This window comes from Megalops cyprinoides, chromosome 12 (genome assembly GCF_013368585.1).
Source record: "Megalops cyprinoides isolate fMegCyp1 chromosome 12, fMegCyp1.pri, whole genome shotgun sequence".
Classification (NCBI taxonomy): Eukaryota; Metazoa; Chordata; class Actinopteri; order Elopiformes; family Megalopidae; genus Megalops; species Megalops cyprinoides.
Window position 1 is genome coordinate 11525276 of NC_050594.1, and position 7046 is coordinate 11532321.

Sequence of the window (7046 nt, forward strand, 5' to 3'; positions counted from 1 at the left end):
TTGCTTTAAATTGATTGCAGAAAAATATGATGTCCATGGACCATTTTTTACAATTCTGGGGGTGAAATTCTTGACAAATGTGGACCCTCCCTTTGATTTCAAATGATTTCAGTAAATTTCTGTTACAAGGGCGGATATTGTGATAAGGCTGAAAATAAATCGCTAACCATATAAATACAGACATGGGACCAATTCATCAGCCCTAAAGCTTTCATTTATTGGGAAGAAGTTTTTAAAAAGTTACAATATTCATTTTGTGAAATTTTCCTTATTCAGAGAGTAGTTTCTCTCTGTCTATATATATATATATTAGTGTGATGCTGCCTTTATATTGTTCAATTCTGTTGTATTTTTGTATATTCTTTTACATATTGTTCAGTTTTTGTGTTTACTGTAAAGCTGCTGTCAGGGTCAGGTCTCCCTTGAAAAATAGATCTTTATCTCTTTATCTCAAGGGTGTCCTGGCTGAATTAAGATTAAATGAATAAGGACATAAATAAATTAGAGTTAAAAGGCAGAAACATATAGAGAAATACAAATAACTTTGGCCATGTCAGGAAAAATCACACCAACAAATATCAGAAACAGCTTTCATAAGATCATGGCACAAACTGGCATGGTTCCATTACTGCAGTTACCTGCACTATAAGTTAGCATGCATGTGCCATTGACATGCAACTACTATAACAATTGTATAACCAACAATGTACATTTAATGCTCTTTAGCTAGCAAAGGGAGACATATAAGATGAATTTGTATCTTAATATTTATGTTTGAACCTGTTGTAATACAGGTTGATAATAACATCAATAACTAAGACTTTTTTTCAACAGCTAAAAATAGTTTTAACTGACTCAGTTAAATAATTATAAAAATTGTTTAGACTGACAGTGATTTTTTTAAATATCTGTTAAAATGGTTTAGACTTACAGTGAGTTTGTTCAATAATTATAAAAATTGTTTAGACTGACAGTGATTTTTTAAATATCTGTTAAAATGGTTTAGACTCACAGTGAGTTTGTTCAACAATTATAAAAAATGCTTACACTGACAGTGATTTTTTTAAATATCTGTTAAAGTGATTTAGACTCACAGTGGGTTATATACTGTATGTACCACATGTACATATTTCAGGAACTGCGAAATCCATAAAATCAAATCCCGCAAGGCATGAAATGTAAGAGACCAGTGTGTTTACCTCAATTTCAAATTCAGCACAACCAGAAAATTCAACATCTTCCTGCTGTTTTGTTGTCCATTTACTATATATTATGATGATTGGATTCTGGATTGTGGCTAGTCTGCTCATATACCTATAAACCAAAAAACAGGCACATGTTTTTTCAGTTGCCACTCGATATATAATGTAAATATTCCATGAATAATGTAAATATATTAAATTTATTTGTCAGCTCTGTCTAATTAGAGTTTACCCCAATGTACATTGTTCCCAAACCTCCAGTTTTCTATATTACAATTACATTTAATTTACTCATTTCACCATCCCACTATCACCAAGTGGTAAACAGGTCTCCTTAAAGTCAGAAAAATATGTTGTAGAACATTGAGGTTATTAAAATGTGCCACTGCATTGTGCCAATGTATCCAGAAAGCTTCCCTTTGAAGGGTTAATACACTCTCCCTTTCTACAAAGCTGAATACCTCTATACAGTGTCAAAGATGTATGATACAGTATGTCTGAGGAAGGCCTGGGTTTTTTTCCCTCCAACACCAGTGTTTTGTGAGGAATTACAAATTATGTGTGTGTTTATCTTGTATTAGTTCCCCATTCTAGCATGTGTAAAAGAACTCGGTTTTACCAAGCAGTTACCACTTTTTAAGGCCATGATCAGCAGAGAGGACAGTAGTCAGCATAAGGCTTAAGCACATACAGAAAATCTGTGGAACATATACTTCATATTCAGATTGGTGGTCAGACAGCATCAATGGTACCACACCTTGCACTTTACAGGCTTTCCTTTTGACACCTTTAGTTAAATTGCCACAAAATGTTGCTTTTTTAAGCATGTTTGATTTTTTTATAATTTCTTTAGCTGGATGTACAAATTTATGAATCGGCATGCCCTTCAGAGGTAAGAGCTAGACTTTTCTGCGGGGTGGTGTAGGGGTGAAAGCTGTCATTAGAAATGTGTTTTTGCCAGTTGGTGATGTGATACTCAAACTTTCCTAGTTGTTAAAAATAACCAATTCCTTCTGTGTTCTGTCTGCTAGTTGACTCTTCCATTTAAATAACACACTTCTCTGAACCAGACAAAATCAGGAGTACATGACAATTATACCAGCCCGCATGTTCTATATACTGCCCTTATGAGTTTTCTTCAAAGTGTGTAACTGTAAAAATAAATAAATGCGTGATATCGTCAGGAAAAATAACCAACATACCTGGCTCTGAGCTCTGAATAGCAGGAGTCCAATTGGAGCAGGATGCTGTTGTATTCCACCAAACCATGCGTCTTTAGATTTGAGGACTTTTCTCCTGCCACCTCCTTCTTGGTCTCCTGTATTCATGCATGATTGATTTAGCTTCCTCTGAAGCAAAATATTATAGAGTAAAATATTTTGGGGTACCCATGAGCCAATTAAAAAAATTGTTTGAAAAAACAGCAGTTTCTATGGTATGATTTCCATCACCCAGTCTTACAGTCTTACACCACGTTGTGATAAAATTGTAAATTGTCACTTTTGAAGGTACTCAGAAACATTTCAAGAAGGCCAGATTCTTTCTTTTCTTGTTGTCTTTACTTCATACTTCAAACAAGTGTTTCATAGTATATACGATATAAAATATATTCATCATGTAATATGACATCTCAGTAAAAACTGATTGGCCGTGGCTTTGAAATCAGAAGCTAAGATTAGCGCACAGTGCTTTATGTTTGTGCCCCAAGATGATGTTTACATACCCACACACATGCTTCCTGTTTAATGCACCTTATCAAACATCTCTAAAAACCAAAAATACACCTATGTTTTTTTTTTTTTCAAAAGAAAAAAGTATCTCAGTGTTTCAGACACTGAACATCAAATCGATACAAGAAGTGTAGCTATCAAAGTAGTGTAGATTTATGAGTGTGATTGTTTTATGCTGTGTGCTGTAAGTGATGTTTTTCATGATGGCATTAAAGTTATGTAGTCTCATCTAGCATTGAGGCAATTTGGTTAAAGGCTATGAAGGTAACTTTAAAATACATTTGATGATTGTGACCTGTTCTACATGCAGTGAGTAGATGAGTCAGACATTTTGCACATGCATTGAGTACAACATTTTACCATGCCCACTTCATCCTTCAGTTGAGCTTTAAAACATAGAAAAATATTGTTAATTAGTATTGACACTAATTTGAAGCATGTGCAGGCTCCTTTTTAATTTCAGTTTAGTTACTTCAAAACAGTACTTTTCATTTGGTGTTTTCATTATTTTGTCTACCCCCTGTAAATCCAGACTTAAAAGCTCTTGAGCATCCACTAGATACCTTGTTTTATCCCTGACCTGCCACTAGAGGGCAATGCCAGAGAATGAACTGACTTTTGCGTAGTGTTTCGTGTGGTCTGAGAGTATAAATTTCAGTCCCCAGTCAATCATAATGTTACACTTCCAATCGGGTGAAATGTAGTACACCATAGTTTACTTCTGAGGAACTGTGGTAAGGAAACAAAAATGCAATTCACCACTGAAATGTCTATTAAAAAAAATCCTGTTTTCCACCAAACTGTCATGTTAGATCCTGTGTTATGTTTGCCCTTTTTGACTCTCAATCAGATGTAACAGAGACAAGTAACATTACGGAGGAAAGTATAATTTTAAAAGAAATTCACATTGTAGCACACTTGGTGAATAATTTACCTTCATGGTCTTTCCTTTAAAACAAATTCTTTGTGTGTTTTCAGTGTATGTTTACACTGGTATTTGTTACACTCGATTAGATTAACATCACCTAAATTCGAACTGATATTCCAATAAATTCAGACATTTGCCTCACTGAATATGCAACCAGTAAGCTCATTCTTTTATATGGCATTTCCACAATAACCACTGTAAATAAAGAAAATGTGTATTTGCAGTGGACCATAAGTGCACATTATTATATGAGATGCTTGGACACAAAAGGGGGTTGAAGTAGCTGTCAGCAGGCAGAATAAAGAAAGCTCTCTCTCTGATCCTATTTTGAGCCCTGGGACTCAGTAGATTAGCCCTCTCACAGACCGGTCCCATACGGTCGGGCCATGGTCCTGTCACAAACCAGTCCTCCTAACTGTGCAAAGTTTAATTCAACAGGAGTTCATCTTGAATACATTGTGATCTGCGGCAACACCTTCAAGCATTGGTTCTCCATACTATAGACAGCCAGTGTAGTCAGGCTGACCATCATAAAAACTCTAGCTTTAAAGTCCAGTGACCCAGTCAGGTTTGGTACTACAGCCCTAATAAACCTGCACAGGCAGAGACTCGGTATGGGGCATTACATCCTTGGCTGGGAAGTCCTTTGACCTCAAGTAGAGAAGGAGGTAATTCGCCAGACTGTTAACAAGTGAGTTCATTGCCAATTGGACAGCACAACAGGACAAAGCATCTGCTCCATCTGACTTCACAAAGACCTCCTAGCCTTCTTACATGCTAAATGATAGCAGCAGAGTACAGCTCTACATTCTGAGCTCTGACCCAGTACTGGCAAGACCAGGAGCCAACAGTAGGCCGATACTTCTTGTACAGGTTTTGGGGTCATTTTTTTTCCAGCAAGATCCCAGGGACGTCAGACTAATGTTGATGTTGTTGCTGACTCGGCAGACCCTGTTAGACCACGTCTAAATATATAAAATACACCACTGAATAAAAAGAACAACAATTACAGGTACAGAGCAGCAAAATGTAAGGTGAACACACACTAATGTGAAAACAGTGTTAAAATGTCCTGTATAATGATTATCCTTAAGATGAACATGTATAACTGTAGAATGGACATGGAGTTGCTATTTTCATGAATTTGTACAAATATATATTATATACATACATATATATATATATATATATATATATATATATATATACACACATATTTACATACAAAGTTGGACAGGGAGAAAGGAGAGAGGGAGATTCCTCCTTTAGTAAAAACATTTTCTGTGGAATAGGCACACTTCTGATGGTGACCCACTGCCACTGTGGGTTCTGAGGGGTTAAAGCTCCGTCCCTGATTGAATGTGATGTAACCCTCCCTAAATCTCCTCTCCCAGCTAAAGATACTCTTGTGGCCTGTGAACACACAGGATTAATGTGACGCATGCACCAGCAGAGTTCCAGGAACCCGCAGATCCAACTGATCATATCAATGTAGCTAGCATTCAGAAGGCTTCACATACACACATACCAGTATGCATGCATACACACATACGTATATACACACATAACCACATGCACACACACATACGTACTCACACATACACTAACACACACATACACCTACAGTACCAGTCAAAAGTTTGGACACACTTTTATTTATTCATCTTTCATTTTCACACATTTTAAAATAAGAGTAAAGCCATCAAAACTATGAAATAACACAAATGAAATTAAGTGACCAAGAAAGTGTTAGAAACAAATCAAAACCATCTAATATTTTAGATTCTTCAAAACAGCCAAAATAATTATTAATTTTTTTTTTTTTTGAAAGAAATTCATGCATAGACATCAACTTCACAGTCTTTAGATCAAAATGTCTTTGAATGCATGTTGCCCATTATCTTAATCCAACCTTTGTGTCCAACCTTTTGGTACTGTATATATGCGTGTGTGTGTGTGTGTGAGGGTGTGTGTGTGCATGTGTGTGTGTTCACCATCAGTGAAACATATTCCAAGGTTCCAACTACTGTATACCCAAGTATCTAAATGAAATATGTAAATGAAGTAATTTAGTTACTCAAAAAAGGTTAAGAAAATCTCTGTTGAAATATTTTATTTCACAAAGGATATCATTACAATAAATGCAAAAACTGAACCCATACAGACTTTTCATTGTAAAGTGTTCATAAGTCGTTACAGGAGATGAATATGTTGCAGGTAACAGGCCTTTTAAAAGACAAGAGAAAGTAACACTGCAGGTATAGATCAGAGGAAAAGATAACACTTTCCCTGGTTCCATCATTACACATGCATCAAAAAGACACTAATAAATCAAATAATATTTGATTGGTTGTATAATATCATACAACTGTTCTATCTGTACAAACTTAACAGTTCTTAACCTCTCATTAATGTGATTTAATACAATTTATTTAAAATAGTTTGTTGAATTTAATTACAGATTTAAAAGGGATTGTCTACGAAGTGCTGACTTCCATTACTGTACTTTCGAAGATACTGCCAATAAATAGGTACAACAGATTAAGGGTTTTATATCCCATTTGAAGATGCATTCAGAGCCATAATGGAACATATTTATGCTTGTGAAAAATCAGCATAGGTTTGTTCTGTAATTGTCTTCGTACTGATGCTGAATGTGTGTATACACACTAATGGTTATTTGGAAAATCAAAGGTCAATAATAAATGGGTGAACTGTTCCGGCTCCCTGAGTTTCTGTCCCTGTTCTTAACCAGCATGCTAATAACGGTTTGATTCTAAAATAGTCAAACAATGTTTTCATTAATAGGTTTTTTCAACAAAATACAATTCAATACTTTTACACATAGTTACAAACTGTATACATTGTTGACTATCCAATGTTCTGTCTGAGCACTGTAGTTGCTCAGACGTATGCACAAATGCAATATGACTAAGGCTTACTTAACAATTGTGCTGAATGTTTTCTCCAATAATTATATTTCAAGTGACGCATTCATTATTATAAATGAACTGACTATACAGTACATAATATTTCTGCCTGAAATATAACATCCTTTCAGTTTCATAAAATATACATTAGAGTGATTCCCTTTTGAAATGTATTGGGAGACAGACACACATTTACATCGCATTTTACACACACATACTTCACAGTGGCAGAAAATGAAGAAATAAAGTGCTGAAT